Source organism: Mesocricetus auratus, unplaced genomic scaffold, assembly GCF_017639785.1.
Source record: "Mesocricetus auratus isolate SY011 unplaced genomic scaffold, BCM_Maur_2.0 Super-Scaffold_100007, whole genome shotgun sequence".
Taxonomy (NCBI): Eukaryota; Metazoa; Chordata; class Mammalia; order Rodentia; family Cricetidae; genus Mesocricetus; species Mesocricetus auratus.
Genome location: NW_024429191.1, coordinates 36489756 through 36509486, shown reverse-complemented (window position 1 = coordinate 36509486; position 19731 = coordinate 36489756). Strand labels below are relative to the sequence as shown.

At 45.6% G+C, this 19731-nt stretch overlaps 1 protein-coding gene across 2 annotated transcripts in view; it reads right to left on the bottom strand.

Annotated features, from left to right (window-relative positions):
• The window catches only part of Gria1 (glutamate ionotropic receptor AMPA type subunit 1), a 319841-nt gene that overhangs the window by 44077 nt on the left and 256033 nt on the right, over window positions 1-19731 (bottom strand). The window lies entirely within an intron of this gene.

The following is a 19731-nucleotide window of genomic DNA, read 5'->3' as shown; positions in this document are numbered from 1 at the left end:
CAGAAGATGTAGTCTCTGCCCTTCTGATGATCTTCACAACCCAAGAGATCGAGAGCCAGCCCCTCCTCTACCTTATAATGGGTCACATCTGTACCTGAAACCATGCCTGAAGGGTGTGACCACCACTACAAGTTCACTGGCAAGGTAAGATACCACTACAAAAGACATTACAGGAGATAGGCAGTCCCTCCATCCACCAACACAGAGATGGATTTAAAAAGTGGTTAAGCTCACTGTGATAGTATACACTGGCAATCCCAGAACACTGGAAGGTAGTGGTAGGAGGATCAGGACTTCAAGGTCATCTTGACCACTTAGTGAGCTCAAAGCCAGTCTGGGGTATAGGAGATCCTATCTCAAAAACAAACACAAACAAACAAACAAAAAAGGAAAGAAAGGGGCTAATACAGGAGATGAAGTTTCCCTTGACATCCCCATGGTCCCTTTCTTGTGCCCCCATTATGAAGAGAAAGATGACTAGCAAGAGAGCCACAGTGACCTCTCTGAGTATCTTGGGGGCCTCCTAGTCTAGGGATTCCCAATGACCCCCATAGGGTGATGTGGCTGCTCTTCAGGGTGACTGGAATCTCCCAGGAAGAATGAAGATGCTGTCAAGTAGATGCTTGTGCCCTATCAGATGACTGGAAAAACAGGATTCATAAAATGGGGATGTCCCCAGCAAGCTCATACTGGGAAAGGGAAAGTCTGGGACCCTAGTGCCAGCCAGAGGAGGAGGAGCTTGTTTTCCAGGAAGAGATTTCCCACGGTTCCCACAATGTGAGGGAGCTGAGGCTATGATGGATGGAGCCACATTTTAATCAGGCCTGCTTGGCTAGCAGACCTCTTACCCTCTATTTAAACTTAAATACCGTGTTAAGAGTCTCAGGAGGGACTTTAGGGGAATTGCCACTTCTTGTTCCTACTCACAATGTGATCACTCTGAACGCACCTCCTCTCTCTGCTTGTCACTTTTGCTTGTTCGTTTAATTGGCATGTTGAGTGTGAGTGGTCAAACCTGGCTTGTTTGGGCTACCAGAGGCCAGATTCAGACTCCAACCACTTTGTGTGATTATTAGGGAGTGTGATGGTTAATATTGATTGTCAGCCTGGTAGGATTCAAAGAGATAGGCATCTGGAAATGTCTATGAGGGAGTTTCTGGACTAGATTAATGGAAGTGGGAAGAGCCATTCTGAATGTGGGTGGTGTCATTCCATGGGCTGGGGTCCTAGACATACTGAATTGGAAAAAGCAAGCTGAGCACTAGCCATCATCTCTGTTTCCTGGCCGTGAGTGAGACATGAACACTCCTACCCCCGTGTGAGCCCAAGCAAATTTTCCTTGAACCGCCTTGGCCGTAACAAGAGGAGTAAGTAATGAAGGGATGACATAGAAGACAGTGGTCAGGAGAGTGGATTCTGGGCAAAGCATATGGAACCCTGTTTTCTCTCACTGTGTGTACAACTTTGGACATGCCCATCGATCTCTGTCTGGATCTTCATTACATGCCGTAAGGATGCGGCTTATCTGTAGGTGAAAAGACTAGTAGAAGCACGGCAGGTGGTCTAGTGCCTGGCACACAGTGAGCACTTCCGGGTGGAGGTACAAGCACTTCCAGGTAGAGCACTACCCAGGACAGAGGTCGGGGTGTGGAGCCTATGTCAGGCTTCCATAAAGCCTGCTCTGAGGCTAAGTAGGGATTGGAAAGTTATAAGCTCCCATCAGCTTTTGATCCAGCAGCTTCACCCCCACATCATATCTGACGAGGAGATGGATGTAGACCGCTCCCTTTCTTTAAAAGCATGTCCTGTCATCCCTGTGAGGAAGGGGACAGCAGGAACACTTTCTGGGCCCTTCGTTCAGCCAGTCTTAAGAGGTCATGGGGTGTGACCTATTTCCTTTTGTCTTTGATTTCAAACAGCTATTTTTGCAAAGGTCTGGGAAAGAGAGCTTTGAGATTCCTGTTAGTAACAATGTCCGCCTTGCCTCGTTTCTGATCTAAGATCTGTCTACAAAGAGATGAGCAGACTGAGGTGATGAGCTCTGGCCAAACTCAACAGTTTCACTGATGAAGTAGCTGTATCCAAGATGTGTGTCTCCTTGGGCCAGTCACAGCACACAAGTCACTCCTCTGGCAGAGCTGGTGTGCCTGATTTTAACCATCCCAGCTGCTGGCCACTGCTGTTGCTCTCTAGCTGAGAATGGCAGCAGGGTAAGAGCTGGGCTTGGATAATGGCTCCAGGGACAGCCCGTGTCTCTCTAAGCCAGTACATGGGTCTACTACCCCAGAGCTCTGATTCCTAGAACAATGTGTCTTTCCATTTGTATAGGATCATACAAGGGTAGCAAAGCCATAGCGTGTAAAGCAATGGATGAGTATTAATAGATCCACTCACTCATTCATTTATCTTGTAGTTTATTCTTTGTATTAACTTGCCCTTCTGTTGTTGTGATAAACACCATGACTATAAGCAACTAGGGGAGGAAGTGTGTGCCCACACTCAGTTTCTTCTGAGGCCCAGAAGTCAAGTTTAGGCAATTATGCTTGTGTGTTGAATACTTTACCAACTGAGGTATCTCTCTAGCCTCATGTGGATCCTAGCCCAACATGGATCTTTCAAAACTATAAACAGGTTCACAATACTCCCTGCCCCTATTTAAAACCAGTCATGGTTAGAAAATAAAATCTAAGACATTTTACCAAGACTTGAGAGACATCTCCTGATTGTCCCAGCTCTAATAGCTTCCAGTGGTCACATTCCTTCACCATGTTGTGTCCCAGCCTCTCTGGCCTTTGTAGTTTCAAGACCACAACACAATCTTTACCACTGCGGTGGTTTGGATGAAAATGGATCCCACAGGCTCATGTGTTTTAATGATTGGTTCCCAGCTACTGTAAGAGTTTGTGGAGGATGAGGAAGTATGGCCTTGATGGACTAGGTGTGTCACTTGGGGTGAGCTTTGAAGTTTCAAAAGCCCACACCATTCCCACTTAGTGCTCCCCCCTCTCCTCTCTTAATCTCTCTGCTTCATGCCTGTGGATCAAGGCACAAGGTCTCAGCTACTGTTCCAGCACCAGGACTGCCTGCTTCCATGCTCCCCGCCATGATGGTCATGAACTCTAACCATCTAGAAACCCACCCCCAAACAAAATGCGTTCTTTTATAAGTTGCCTTGTGTATGATGTCTATTCACAGCAAAGAACAGTAACTAAAACACCCACTTAAGGACATTTGCAGGGCCCCTCTGCCAGGGACTTCCTTCCTTGAAATTGCCCCAAACCTGCCCCTGTAGACCCTTCCCTTGAGGTTTCTATTCTGTCACTCGCTTTCACACACCCCTCTGAACTGTTTCAGGCTCCCTCCCCCCTCTTTGGCATTGCTTTTTTGATGTAATGCTCCTTAAAGGCGAAGGGACACAGGCTTGCTGACTCTGGCCATCTGTCTCCTTGTAGTTGTGTGCATAGGTCTTGTCAGTGTCACTTCTTGCTCTGTCCCCGGCATGCAGCTTAGTGCCTGGCAGAGAGTGTGTAATGGATAGGTGAATGATTTTCTCAGGACTGACCATGCAGCACAGCACGATGGGAAATATGTAAGAGGGTTCATCTCCAGAGAAGAGAACTGATTTTATTGGAGAGACAGGACAGACAGGACAGGACAGACAGACAGACAGACACACACAGAGAGAGAGAGAGAGAGAGAGAGAGAGAGAGAGAGAGAGAGAGAGAGAGAGAGAGAGAGAGAGAGAGAGAGTTATGCTAAGGTGAAGGGTACAGGTATCACTCATCAAGGGCTATGAAACTTGGGGTGGGGAAGATCATGGCCGACTAAGAAAAATCTGGAAAGGCATCAGGGAGGAGGTGTCACCTGAATGGGTCAGGGAGGAAGGCTGTCTGTCTTAGGTTTCTATTGCTGTGATAAAATATCACGAGTAAAAGTAATGTGGAGAGGAAAGGGTTTGTTTTATTTTACACATCCTGATCATAGTCCAGCATCCAGGGAAGTCAGGGCAGGAACTTTGAAGCAGGAACTGATGCTGAGGCAGTGGAGTGGTGCTGCTTACTGTCTTGCTCCTCATGGATTGCATCGCCTGCCTGCCTTCTCAAATAAGCCAGAACCACCAGCTCAGAGGTGGCCTCACCCCACAGTGAACTGGGCCCGCCCACATAACCATCAATCAAGAAAATGCACTCCAGCCTTGCCCACAGGCCAGTCCGGTGCTTCCTCAATTGAGGTTCCCTCTTCCAAACGGATTCTAGCTTGTATCACGTTGACATTTAAAACTAGCCAGCACACTGGCTGTGAGCATTCCGAAATGGGGAAGCATTTCCTGGAGTGGAAACAACCAGTGAAGGCAGGGAAGGGATTGAACAAGTGGCTATTCCAGTTTCTACAAGCCACAGGAAGCTCCAGCACTGTGTTCTATGGGGTCCCCATCTGAACTGCACAGGACATTTGTTCCCATTTTCATCCTTCACCCTGGTGGGCCAGCAGGAATATGGCATTGGCTGTACCAGGAAACCAAGATTGAGAGAGATGAAATACTTTAGGTTACAAAGATAGTGATAGTGGTTACAAGGGAACCCAAGATCTGACTTCAGGGGTGTGACGTCATCTGTGTTAAAGTTGGACTCTGCTGAAGGCCACCCCCGTCCTCTCAGGGCTGTCTGCTAGCTCTGACTGTTCCTCACCCCACAGTTCCTAGAAGGGAGTATCTGGCATTACACTGCTGTTAAAATGAGACTTCTTCCGTGTATAATTTTGGCTTTACATACATAGAAGGATATCTTTTATAGCTGCTGCTGGACAGCCCATAATAACAAAGCATATGGTTTTTCTGCAAGTTGAGTGACCCACCCCAAGTTCCACTACTGATGGTTCACCAGCTGGTTATCAGAGCCCAGGTGGGCTTTGAGGGCCTGGGACCCTCCTTCAGCAGGCCAGGTGTGCGCCTGTTCCTCATCTATGGCCCAACTATTTGGCATTTGAAGTCTTTAGGGTTGGGGACATATTTAAATATAGTGTGCTGTGTACTTTTTTAAAAATAGCCTCTAACTCATGAGCAAACAGGAGGTAAATGAACAAGGCACGCTTCTGCTTTAATTAACATGTGGTTATCTTCGGCACAGGACGCATATTAGCAGTAGCTATTTCACTTAAAATAATCGATCGAAAACATCCCATTCGTCAGATACCATTTTACCACAGCCCGTTCCCTGCACACTCAGCCCTTCCCTCTCACTTCTCCCCTGCTGAGCAGTAGAATAACCACCTTGTGCAGGGGCAATCTCCTTTCTCAGCTCTCCTGAAACCCTCTTCATGTCTTCAAAGGGACACTCAGCCTGTCTGAGCATCTAAGATAGTTAAGTGGGAGTTTGGAAGCTGTGTGGACCACCTGCTGTCTTGCCCTGTAGGAAATGGTTAAGTCATCTCACATTTCTGAACCTTGATTAAATGCCAGTGAAATGGGGAGACATATTGGAAGCCCCTAAAGGGGTTGCAAGGATGAGCTGCAGGCACAAGGTAGAGTACCTGGGCCTGAGTAGACACCTAGAAGTGGTGTCTTTGCTAGCACCCTAAATCCCTAAATGAAGGATGGCACGGAAGTAAGTTTAACAAAGGATGTTAAGTGAACAGTGCAAGTTATTTAGTGACTTTTGCCTTTCTTTCTTTCTTTCTTTCTTTCTTTCTTTCTTTCTTCCTTCCTTTCTTTCCTTCCTCCCTCCCTCTCTTCTCTTTCCTTCCTCCCTTCCTCCCTCCTTCCCTTCTTTCTTTCTTTCTTTCTTTCTTTCTTTCTTTCTTTCTTTCTTTCTTTCTTTCTTTCTTTCTTTCTTTCTTTCGACAGGATCTCAAGCAGCCCAGATTGGCCTTTTACTCACTTTGTAGACCAGACTAGCCTTGAACCCCGTAACTACTTTCTGGGATCCCTCCCATATTCTGGGATCTCCTACTACCACAGAACACAAAGCAGATTATAAAGGAGAGTATAGTATTATACAGTCTCATTTATAAAATGTACTTTTATGCTTAAGTTCACAAGTTCTATAGTGATTCATGTCTGCACTGAGTTTAACGTCAACACTGACCTCCTGGAAGGTAGAGACTACCAGGCTGCCTAAGGAGGAGGGGTGAAGTTGGCCCAGGTCTGAAATAGAGTAGTTTGTAACTCCCATGCTGATCAGTAGTAGGATGGAGTCTGTGGATAGCCACTGTATTCCAGCCTGGGCAAAAGAGTGATACTGGTCTTTTTAAAAAACAAAAGTGAAGAGTCTAAGCCAGGGAAATGTCTGAATATGCACACAAAGGCTAGGAGTTTCATTTAAAAATCATTAATTTTTCAAAAATGATGTGTCTGTGTATATGTCATGTACATGCAGGTGCCTGAGGAGGCTGGGACAAGGAATCAGATCCCTGGGAGCTGGAGTTTCAAGTGGGCATGAGTTACCCAGTGTGGATGCTAGGAATCAAACTTAGGTCCTCTGCAAGAGCAACAAGCGCTTTTGATGGCTGAGTCATTTCTCCAGGCCCCAAAAGCTTTTTTTATTCCATTACCCACCTTTTCTTCTTTTCCTAAGTGAACACTGGCAATTTGGTGACATGTAAAAAGTTAACACAGTGTTCAAAAGTCTGGAGTGTAGGATCATAAGGTCTGGGTTCAAATCCTAGCTTCTTCCTTTCTAGCTGTGTCAGCCTGAGTAGCTAACCTCATGTCTTAGAGCCTCCAGCCTCTCATGTCGATTCGATTTGGATTCACCTTAGAAGGGCATCTCAATGAGGGGTTGTTTAGATTGGGTTGGCCTCTAGCCACTCAAGTGAAGAATTTTCTTAACCGAGTGGATTGATATAGCAAGACCTGCCCACAGAGGGTGGCATCATTGCCTAGGCAGGGGCACCCTGAACTATATAAGACAGAGAAAGTGAGCTAAGCAGCAGCATGCATTTCTTGCTCTCTGCTTCTTGACAATGGATACAATACAACCCAGGTGTCTCAAGCACTTGCTACTGTGGCTTCTCTGCACTAACACGCTGTAACTTGTGACTGTGATCAAGAACAAATACTTCCTTCTGCAAGCTGTTTTGTCAGCATATTTTATCTCAGCAGCTGGAAGAGAAACAAAGGCCAAGCCATAGGCTGGGGAATAGTCTAGCGGTGTGACTAGTTTGGGAGCATCTGTTTTAGATAGAGAACACAGCCAGGAGGAGCATGGGTCCTGAGGCAGGAAAAGCCTTCATATGATGGAATGATGGGCACCACAGAACATGTTTGGAAAGGGAGCAGGGTCTAGATCAGTCAGAGCCCTGAGCACAGGTGTGGGCCCCTCTGAGAGGCTCCGCCTCTTGAAGCCTGCCTGCCTGGTGCCTCCATGCTATCTTCGAATTTCTTGGAACCTCTTGCACTGCTTGCTAGCTCTTTCCTCTCTTCTCAGCTTCACTTTGTGGCTAAATCCAATTACAAAGCCATCAAGGGATTTTAGTTTCCCTCATCATCCTCTATAACCAATACAGCCCCAATACCTGTTGAAGGAACAGGAAACTTCACATGAAATTTGTCCTGCTTTCCTGAGCTATCTATAGAAGAAAAGAAGCAAGTGCCTGGTCTATGACTCAATAAACTTCATTGCAAAGCTTTAGAAGACTATTTTGGAAGAAGTGATAATTCAGACACATCTACAATTCTCACATGGTTATAAAATCATGTTCCTTCAGATATCTTTGCAAAGTGATTGTCGGAGACCAAATTATGTACGACACAAAGTTCAGATAATAAAGTTTGTTTCTTTAAGTGCATTGTAAAAAGCTGAAGTTCCCACCAACTTTGACAGGTTCCCACCATTGGTGAATATCTGTCAGAGATTTCTCTGGGTAATCACAGGCAGAAATCATCTGCTTTGATCTTCCCATTTCTTCCTCAAGAGCTCTCACAAAGCATAGTCTCCATGTAACAGCACCAAGGCTAGAGACCAGTTTGACTCTGGTCTTGCTCTAGTCTGTACAACTGGAAGAAGAGACTCCAAGGAACTTTTCTTCTAGTGTCCAAGAGACTGAGGAGGCAGGGTCTTCCTTCTCACCTTTAGGAAATAGAGATCTTCCTCCCCATCTTTAGACACAGAAACATAGCCCTTCATGAAGAAGATGTGGGCAGGAGACACTGTTTTCATCAGGACCAGATCCACTCATTCTCATCTCTGTGCTCTGTGCCCAGTCCCATGTGCATGGAAGATGCGCTAGATAGCACTGTAAGGTGACCTCTGCTCAGGTATAATCTAGGCTGTGCTCACTTACAGAGGGAGTTTATCTGTGTGTATGTACTGATCTCTGCTCTTCTGCAGAACCTAAGGTAGGGGTCTTATCTAGAGGGATCTTACCTAGTTCTAATCATGGAACTCTTAAGAAGAGTGTTCTCCAGCGGGAGACAGAAGTCAGAGAGACTGAAAGTGTTTGTGTGAGGGCTGGTGCCAGGGATAGTTTCCATCATCAGGATGGGAGGGGGTCGGGGCCGCAGCCTAGAGCAGTCCCCAAAAGCTGAGTGGTTCCCACTCAGTCAGCAAGTTAAGGGCTCCTGTTGTTACTAGGAAGTGGGTTCTGATGGCAAAGGGGATGTGTGGAAGAGGATCCTGAACTCCCCGTAGGAACTTAGTGGCCAACAACTCCATTGCATCCTCGTTTGTCTCCAGCTGAGAACAAAGTCATAGCATTCTGGCTCTGACTCCAGAATTGGGAGAAAATACATTGAGTGGGATTTAAGCTGTGTTTAGGGTTATGTATTACAAAATAACATAAAGTGGATGTGGGCTGACTGCACACCATTACAAACTTGGTTTAAATGTCTCCTGTATTTTCCATTTGAGGATGTCTGCAATAAATACTTAACTCGTTCCCCCCTCCTCCTTCTCTTTGTCCCTCCCTCCCTCCCTCCCTCCCTCCCTCCCTCCCTTTCCCCTTCCCTCCCCCTCTCTCTCTCCATCTTTTCCTCCATTTTCCCCTCCCTCCTTTCTTTGCTGCAGTGTTATGTGTGGAATCCAGAGCTTTGCACACCAGAGGCAGATGATTCACCACTGAGCCTCAACTTCTGGGAAGCATGGTAATTAAGTGGTAAGAAGAAAGGTGCTGTTGCCAGGCTGCTCGGACTCAAAGCGAAGCTATAAAGTCGAGAACATGACTTTGGACAAGTTACCCAATCCTACCAAGTGGGACATCAGAAGGAAGAAAATTTCTCCCCAGAGACACTCAAGTCCTAATTCCTAGAACCTGTGGCTATGTTGCATTAAATAACCAAAGGGGACTTTTGGAGAAATAAAGTTAGGGACATAAAAACTAGGAGTTCATCTGGCGGCCACGAGATCATTAGTGTGGCTGCTGAAAGTTAATGAGGAAGGCAGAAGGGTTGGTCAGTGAGATGAGACAGAGTGACAGGAGTGTTCTGACACACAGAGGGTGTGATCCTGTTCCACCAGCAGAGGGAGTGGAGAGGATCAGTGCTGAGGGTGCTGTCTGGATGTCAGAAACAGTCCCTAGCTGACAGACACCAAGAGGAACAAACAGGATGTTCTCACAACCACAGTGACCAAAATTTGTCAACAGCCCAAATGGGCCAGGAAATAGACCCCCCTCATAAGCCTCAGGAAGGAATACCACCTGGCCAGATGGCAGTTATCTTAGCCTTTGGACACCAGTACTAGATTTTCAACTAAGAATCGTAAGCTAATCGACACATTTGAGTTGCTTCAGCATGCTCTGTCCTGTCATGGAAATCACAGAAAAACAAACACCATGGCAGGGCAAACGAAACCCTGTCAAGCACACAGCAGAGGCTGGCCTCAGAGGTGCCGGTCCACGCCTCCTTCTCACCTCTCTAACCATGCCCACCCTCCTTCTTCCCAGCAGCCAACAGCAGGCACTCTCAACCTCCCATCTTGTTTCTCAGCAGATGTTCTCAAGAGATTCTCCCAGATTCAAGTTCTGCCTCGGGAGGTGTCTTCTCCAAGAAGCTTCTGCCAGCGTCTCTACCAGTTCAATCCCTACAGACGCCAAGACTATATTGGTGCATTTGGTAGATGTTACATTTACTTAAACCCCAGGCTGTGGGGAGAATTTCTTCTCTTTTATTACAGTCTATATGTCATGATATGTTAGGGTATAGTAAAAGGCAATCCCCAAATCCTTAAATCTTGGCTTAAAAACCCAGTACATATTTTAATAATGTAATTACCTCATTTTACCATTCCCCTTCCTGTCTCCAACTCTTCCCACATATTCCATTCTCTGCTCTCTCTCAAATTCATGGCTGATATTTCTTTATTGTAACTTTTCAGGATTTGTTTTGTTTTTGTTATATCTTTGTGTGCAGGTATGAGCTACTGCGTGCAGAGCCCAAAGAGCCAGAAGAGAGTGTCAGACTCCATGGGACTTGAGTTACAGTCAATTTTGAGCCACTCCATGTGGGTGCTGGGAGTCAAACTTTTGTCTTCTGAAAGAGGAGTATGTATTCCTAACTGCTGTGCCATCCCCCCAGGCTCCTCTTTTTAAATGTTTATTTTCGTAAGAAAATTTCATATGAGATGTACTTGTGGAACACGATTTTGAGTTGGGAATATGTTGACATTACCCATTTATATGAGGTTGTATAGAAAAGCTAGCAGCTTATCCATCTGGCTTGACTGAACTCCATACTCAATGGTTAGTAACTACAGGTTTCTGGGATGGAGAGATATCTTAGCAGTTAAGAGCATTTGCTGTTCTTCCTAAGGACACGACTTTATTTTCCAGCAACCATATGATAGTTCACAACCATCAGTAGGCATGCCTATTGTGTGAATACATTCACACAAACAAAACACTCATACATAGAAAGTAAAACTAAGAGTAAATATAAATACAGCCACATTTTTGCTCTCCACCCCGTGTGAATGCTGGTGATGGTTAGTCACAATGGTCAACCTGATGAGCTCTAGAATCACATGGAAGATGAGCTGGGCTTGTGGGCATGCCTGTGGGAGATTATCTGATTAGGTTAATTGAGACAGGAAGATCTGCCCACCCTGAGTGCCACCCTTCCCGGTGCTAGCATTCTGGATGACATCAAAAGGGGAAGCTGCATTAAACACTAGTGTTTGATGCTTTCTGCTTCCTGACTGTGGATGAAAAATGACCAGCTTCTGTGTCTTCCCCACCATGACTGACTTGAACCTTAGTGAACACTAATCAACCCTTTCTCCTGTGAAATCTGCTAGGGTATTTTATCACAGTCACAGAAAAATCTGCCAGGAGACTGCCATTTCAGTTCTTGCATCTATGACTTTGACTATTCCAGAGAAAGTACTTGGTATTTGTGCTATGCCTGCTTTGTTATACTTAGCAGTGTCTCCAGGTTTCACCCATGATGTCACAAAGTCAGTCTCCTTGACCTCTTAAAGGCGACTGTGAGTGCACATACCACATGTTCTTATCCACTCATTGATCAATGTATATTTTGGTCATTCCCACATCTTAGCTATTCCAGACAGAGCAGTAACAGGAGTGCTGGCATCTCTCCAGGTCCTGACCATACTCGGTGGTGGTTAGTATCCAGTATTGGGTTGCTTCCACACTGCTCTCCAAGTCTGTGTGCCATTATTCCCTCCCACCAAGTCTACAAGGATTCCATCTTTTCCCAGTCTACACAGAACATGTCTCATTTTCATATCCCATGTCCATGATGACTACTGGGTGGATTGAGGAACTGAAACATTCCCTGCTTCCTATCCACTCTGTCTTCCTATTCTTCCTCTATTGCATGCTGCTGCTTGCCTGACTCTGCTGAGACCATAGCATGTAGCAAGCTCTGCCCAGCCCTACACTGGTGCTTCCAGTCTGCAGTATGCCTAGGTCTGCCTCCGGTCCTTCATTCCACCTCCTTTCCCCATCTGTGGCCATTCCTCTCTTCACTGTATAGGTAGATTCCAAGTAACTGGAAAAAGAATGAAGTCTTTAAGTTTGATTCCTCTGAAATTCCTGGTTAGACACTGAGCAAATATATTTTTAGTTTGAACACAAAACTGAAAACTGCATGTGACAAACACTCTCTGCTTATATGCTCCTGTGCATCCCCAAATGTCATTAGGGATTGACATGTTTTGCTAATTTATTATAGGGAGCACTAACTCTTTATCAGTATATTTACACACACACACACACACACACACACACACACACACACACACACTACGTGTAGAGGCCAATTGCACCCCACCCTGTGTTTTAAGACACAGTATCACTGAACCTGGAGCTGACCAACTGGCTAGGTCGGGATCCCCCTGTCTCTGCCATTATACCCAGCTTTTCAAGTGGGTGCTGGGCTTGAACTCAGGTCATGATGGCATAGCAAACATTTTACCCACTGAACTATCTCCTCAGACTCACATCAGAAAGATTAAAAATATCATGAACAGTGACAAAAGACAGCAATAATAACAAACATTTTCTTTTATTGAGGCTAAAATATTCAATTTGATTGTTGACTTGAACATACGAAATTAAAATGAATAATAGTACAACACACTTAAAATATCATCAACAATATGCCTCATAGATGTGGTGGTATATAATTTATGATCTACACATAGATCACTTTGAAAATAGGTGAAGCAATTTCATTATCTGGTTTTCTTTTTTTCTTCTAGAAGATTTCGCTTCTCACTTGTTGAGTATAGATGAGGAAGTAAAGCCTTTGGGAAGGAGATGAAGTTGGGAAAGGAAGTTATGTTTCAAGGTCCTTCCTGGCCTCAGATTTCAAGCAGATCATTTGCCACTGGCTGTGTGTATAAACTGATCAAGTCAACTCTCAGTGACTAGCTGCCTAATTCCACATCTCATAACTTCTGGTCTTGTGTACAAACCCAAAGCTGACTTTGGCTGGAGTGTGATCCCAACCAGTCCTCAGCCACAGAGATTCAGGGATCAACAGCTGGATGGGTTTGTTGCTGTCACTGAGATTATTCAACAGTTGGTTATCAAGGGCCTTTAGCACACTAGGTCTTGTGTGGACATTTCTTAGGTCTAGGGGAAAGGCATTCAGAGCTGAGACCAAGAAGATGAACTCATCCCAGAAAGGCTTCAGGTAGGGGGAAGGTTCCTCTAGACAGAAATGGTAAACAGAGATCTTGTGAATGAGATTGAAAGAGGTCAACGGTCTTCATGGACGGAAATCCAAGGGGCACAGCAGGAGTGCTGTGGGGAAGGGTGGAGTAGTGGGGAGTGACACCAAGTGGGAGGAGGCTGAGCATACGGGCCCTTTGGGGAACACACTGGGGCAAGGCAAGACAGGAACAGGGACATGAAGATGAGAAGCTGACACTGCTGGGCCTCAGCTCAGAGGTGAATGTGCTGATTACAACTGCAGCAAGGCTGGAGGACAGTGAGAAGACTCCAGCAGACGACTTGGGACGTCGTCATTCCTCTCTCTCTCTTCCAAGGCTTTATATTTGAGGTTCTACTTCCTGCCAGGAGTTGGAAAAGACTCACTTATCCCTCACTGGACACATGGGAAAATGTAGCATGAATTCTAACAGGTCTTAACAACAAAAGCCTGGAGTCGGGGATAGGGGAAAATGCTGAAATATCAGAGAGACAAAGGGGCCAGCCACAGTCACACCTTACCTCAATAATTCCCAGCAGAAAAGACACTGAGCTCGTATCTCCTCCCGCCTTATCATTTCCTCTCTCTACCCTGCAATATCACTTCCTGTCTATTTGTACAGACCTCCAGACCTTTATGGTTAACTAGTGGCTGGCTCTGCCTTCTGATCTTCAGGCAAGCTTTAATTAAGAGTACAAACAAGACGGGCATTGGTGGCACACGCCTTTAATCCCAGCACTGGGGAGGCAGAGGCAGGCAAATCTCTTCGAGTTCGAGACCAACCTGGTCTTCAAGAGCTAGTTCCAGGACAGCTTTTGAGGCCACAGAGAAACCCTGTCTCAAAAAACGGAAAAAAAGAGTACAAACAAGATATCACTATAGGATTTAGTGTTGTTTTGTAACACATGCCCTTCAACAGCACAAGGCTAGTCTGTGTCCAGAGCCACCAAGTTACCCTCTTTCCCTATCTTTGTCTCTCATGCTTTTGGCTGGGGCATCTCAGAAGAGGCAGTGACAGTTTTTGAGATGAGGAACACTGAGAAGAAAATATAATCCAGAAGGAACTTTCCCAGAGTTGCTGCCTATGATGGTAATCTTGTTGCCTGGCTTCCCATCATCTAGAAGACACACCCTGAGGTATGTCTGCCAGGTCATTTCTAGAGAGGTTTGACTGAGGAGAGAAGACCAACCTTAACTGTGGAAGGAACCATTCTGTGGGGCCTTCGACTGGATTAAAGGAGAAAGAGAGCCAAACACTAGCACCCGTCCATCTCTCTGCTCCTCTCCTGCAGGTGCAAGGTGACAAGTTACCCAACTTCCTGCTTTCCCAACCATGATGGACTGTACCCTCAAATAGACCAAACAAGCCTTTCCTCCCTTCATTTCCTTTTTGGGGGGGGGATGAGAGGTCAGATAATTTGTCACAGCCACGAGAAAAGGGACCAAGACACTGGAGGAGAATCAGCTGCCAGACCCCTCTGTACTAATGAACACACACTTGTGCTCCCCAACTCTGTCTCAACACCTGGGGAGCTGGGTCTGCCCTGCTCCTGTCCCTCAGACCTTGTTTGGTAGCCCAGTGACTATGGGAGACCCCTGTGTGCTCTCCCATAGCTTCTTAGGAGTTAACATTTAAACTGGCAGTTGAAAGCCTCCTGAGGATGAGAAGCAGAGTGGGCCCCAGGAGAGAGAGAAGACTGCCTGAGACAAGTGGGGGAGGGGCTTGGCATATCAGAGCAGGTGACTGGGAGCTGCCTCATGAAAGCCTAGGAAAGTCCCTACTTCATTTCAAGTCTGTTTTCCCAGAGAGAGGGTCATGCTCATCTACCTCAGGGCTGTTACAAGATCAGACACAACAGCCGGTTGTGACTGAAAAATCAAAACGCTCATTGCAAAGGAGCTGAAAGTTCTGATATTGCTAAGCCAGAAGCAGTGTCACAAAGGCTGCTGGCTGCCTCAGGGGTCAGCACTGCTGTCCTGATTATCTTATAGGTGGGAAAAACCATGCTGGGGCTCAGAGATTAGATGATTTCCCTCCCCCCAAGTGACTCAATATTAACGCTGAATGCTGAGGCCAGCATTAGACAGGAGATGTTAACTCAGGCCAGCGCCTCACTGTCTTGCCTTGGCACAGTGGCTGACAAATGGGTGAATTCTGACCTTCAGATTTCTCACTTAGTTTTGTGGTCTTGACCTATTTTCTGATCTCTTTGCCTTTTATAACTGGAACAGTCATATTGTGAACACAATGGATTGAAATTGGCTGAGGTAACATGGGCACCAGGCAAACCATGTGGTAGGTACCTACCATTGTGGTGAGACCACACCTGGCTTCCTTGTTCTGTGTTGCCACATTGCCCAGCCATCTTGGAGAACTGATCTGACCTTTAGAGGTCTGTGACCCATACTTACACATTCCTTAATTTGGTCTCCTCCACATTCTATTGATAAAACCAGGGGTGGGGCCAAAAAGAACAGCATTCCCTGGGTATTTCCAACACTGGCTTTAGCCTACCCTACAAGTCCAGAAGGGAGTGAAGCTCAGTGTCTAACTAATCAAGAGTCTTTCCAAGACGAATTGTGTATCTTATGTAAATCAGTGAAGAAGGATGGAGGTAGAGATGGCGTTCCATTGACGTAAGACGAGAAGGTCCACTATGTTTTCCTAGGGAAATTCCTATGCAGAGCCACGAAAGGCCTAGGAAAAGAGGAGAACTCCGGGGACTGAATAGATCTCATGCCAAGGGACAGCATTTACTCCATCTTAGGTCACAGGCAGGATCAGTCTGTCTTGAAGTGAGAGCACACGAAGAGTGACAGTAGCTTTTAATCCAGGGAGAGGCCCTGTCTGTGGGCTGGGTGCCTCTATCCCTGAACCCCCCACTGGACACAAGGCTAGGGCCGAGCTTGACAGCGACCATGGGCTACTTGCAGTGTGTTTAGCCACTTCATATCTATATGGAAACTACACCGTTCCCTTCTTGAGTTTTAGAAAACAGTGTGTGTGTGTGTGTGTGTGTGTGTGTGTGTGTGTGTGTGTGTGTGTGTGTGTGTGTATTGGGGTTATGTACATGTGAACTGTCTATGGAGGCAGGACACATCAGGTCCCCCGGAGCTGGAACTACAAGTGTTTGTGAGCTGCCCAGCATGGGTGCTGGGAACTGAATTTGGACCTTCTGCAAGAGCAGCAGATGCTCTTAACCATTGAGCCATCTTTCCAGGCCCCCTTCTTATTTGTTTATTTCTTTTTTGTCTTCCTTTTTTGAGACAGGATTTTATGTAGTTTAGGCTGGCCTCTAATGTACTATGTAGCCCAGCATGTCCTTGAACTCCTGATGCACCTGCCTCCATCTCCCTAGTCTTGGGATTTCATACTTTTGCCTCTATGCTTGGTTCATGATCACTCTTTGAAAGCCTGCAATAGCCTGTTCTTCACACAATAGCTTGTGAGATTTCAACACCTTAGAGCTACTGGAACTTGGGGCCAGATAATACTGGTGAGAGAAACAAATACTGCAATGTTTTCTCTCACACATGGAACCTAGATTTAATTCATTCATATATGACATGACAGTAGAAGGGTGTCTGTATGAGGGAGGAAGAGGTCTAAAGGGAGAGCCCGGGTGCAAGAGAGGACACTGGAAGAGGGCACTCTTTGGGACTGAGAGGGACTAGAGGAGGACAGGGAGAGGTGAACAGTACTTATCCCATGTCATGTAGATATAGATATATGCATATATACGCCTTAATATGTAATAGTGAATTTTATTTCTTTGTTCTACATATTCAAGGTTCTGGGTTCAACCCCCAGCATGGGGGCAAATAGTAACAGCACTTCCCACCCCAGCCCGTAACTTTACTGTTGCTGAATTGACTAAATTATTCTTTACCTTTTGTATAACACATTTTTTCCTGGTTTTCAACCCCCTTGTAATTTATTGGCACTTTCTTGCCTATTTTCTTTTCTTCTTTTCATCATTCCTTCTTTGTTCCCCCAGATCAAAGCTATTCTTATTCTTTCAATTATTGACACACTGCCAAACTTTTCTCATGTCACCTTTATAAAAATGAATGTGCAGATGTAAATCACAGGCAGTGTTTATGTAGAAGCTTATTCGTTTCCTGAATTACCAGTGTACACACCCAGCAAGGCTCCACGACAGGCTCTGGGGGATGGTAACACTTTCCTTCTCACAGCTCAGAGTTTGCCTTGAGTTTTACTGTTGCAAAGGTCAGAGTCCTTTGACCAGCAATACTGACATCACCTGGAAGATGGCTCAGCAGGTAAAGGTACTTGCTGTCAAGTCTGATGACCTGAGACTGATCTCTGAAACACACATGGTGGAAGGAGAGAACCAAATTCCCAAAGTGGTACTTGGTTCCCCACATGCACACTATGACATGCGTACATGCACACTTGCAATGAAGTAAGCAAAAATGAAAAACGTAGATAACTCTGGCTTTATTCCAGTCCTACTAATAGAAGTTGCATTTCAGGAAAATTCTTGAGTATGATAAAGTTTCAGAATTGATGGGATAGGATATGTTGTGAAATTAGACATTGGGAATGAGTTAATAGATCATGTTGTTGAATATTTATTTAATGGCCCCTCTCCCACGAAATTAAAAAAATGAACTTATGAGTTCAGGGAGAAAACATCTTGTTCCTTCCCCATTTTTTGGTGTGTGGTGTGTATGTGTGTATGCACAGATACATACAAGTTTGTGTACATGTGCATAGAGGCCAGGAGTCCCCATCAAGTGTCTTCCTCCATCACTTTCCACCTTAATATTGAGACAGGGTCTCACTGTCGCTTTAGTTCACTGATTCAGCAAGACTTGCTGTCATCAAGCTCCAAGGATCCTCCTGCCCCGGCCCCCCCCCCAGTTATGGGATTACATTCCCATACCTCTATGCCCGGCCATGTATGTAGATGCTGGGATCCAAACTCAGGTCCTCATGCTTGTGATCCAGGGACTTTAACCATTGAACCACCTCCCTGGCTCCCCCGATACTATTTCTCTTAAGGGTTCTCCTACTAAATAGCTGGGTCTCCGAGACCCTGTCCTTTCCTGACACATTTTTGTGCTGATACTGATCGATTGAATTGTTTGCAAATGTGCTCAAATAAATTTGTGGGTTTTAGGCGTTTCAGTAAATGATGGACTTGTTCGATTTTTGCCAGAGCAGCTTTGATTTATCGAGCGTGGGGCTTTGTTTGGCTGCCGCAGTAGGGGAACCTTGTTTATCCTCTTCAGAGCCACATGGCTTCATCATGGTTGACATAAACAGAAATGGAAAATTCACAGGATGAACTGGAAGAGAATTTTGCACAGAATGTTTTTTTTCTCTGTGGTTCAAGGTTATGGATGGATTTGCCTTTTGTGGCATTTTTATGTCTATTACATGTGGAGAGCTGGGTGATTCTTGGCTCAGCTGACACCCCTAATTTACCTGCCCCCCATGTTCATTTCTTAGTCAAACCCCCAGGCTCTGCTGCTAGAAATGAACTAACAAACCCCCTAGCTTTTCAATTTTCTTCTCTTAGGCTACCCATGCAAGTCTAGCTTACTTCCTGTATTTAGGCCTAAAGTCAATAAAGTATATATGTTCTGAATGCAAAATAAATTCCTTTATGCTCCCCACCTGCCCTCGCCTCTGAAATACAACATCTTTTAGATTAATTTAGATGAAAACCAGCTCATCCTCTCCTGACTACTCTCCAGAAGTCTCCAGAGTTTTTTGGGCTTGCTAAGAATGCCTTTTCTATGCACAGGTGTCCCAGATGACATCCATCATGTTCAGTGTTGTGAAACACCATCCACAGAAATGGGTGACACAGAATCTCAATTATCGGCTTGCTCCGGACCTTTGGTAAATGCCACTGCCACTGCTACTTTGTGAGATTGCAGCATCTCACAACTGGAAAGTGCTGTTAATATTTCACATGAGCTTCTGTGTGGAAATGACAGGGAACAGGAGCAGCAGCTATGGGCACTTTCATAGTCCATCTGGTACTCTACACTGTCAAAAGGAACCAGCATACACATGTTATTACTAGCTTAGTGGTTTGTCTGTTCAGAGGTAACCCTCACCCCAGCTCAGATGTCCTTGGGTGGATAAGGTTGACAACAGCAGAAAATAACTTTTAGAAGAGCCTGGGTCCAGACATTAGCAGGAGGAGGGAAGAATGTAGAGGATGACCATGAGGGAAGCATGGGCAACACATGACTCAGCAAGATAGCTGCCCATCTGTCTGAGCTCTGAATATATAGCTGATATAGCTCCCGCCCCCTTCTCCCTATGTAATCTGGAGGCAAAATAGAAGGCAGACTTTGAGAATGTTAGTCTACTGTTTTCTCAGATTGCTGGCCCTCTGAGCAAAGCAATTTATAAGATTTGGTTCATGTCTCTTCTCGACAGCATCTGTGACAGATAGAGGTTCCAGTATATTCCATTGTGGAAGGAGCACCTGTACACACCTCCTCTGCAGAATCATCCTGCCTCTGCCCCAGCACCAGGGCTCAAGACTTGTTCTCAAGCTTTGTTAATTGAGGTGTGTGGGGTGAACATACACAGAAGCATTAATGGAACTGAACTGAGGGTCCAGGTACATGCC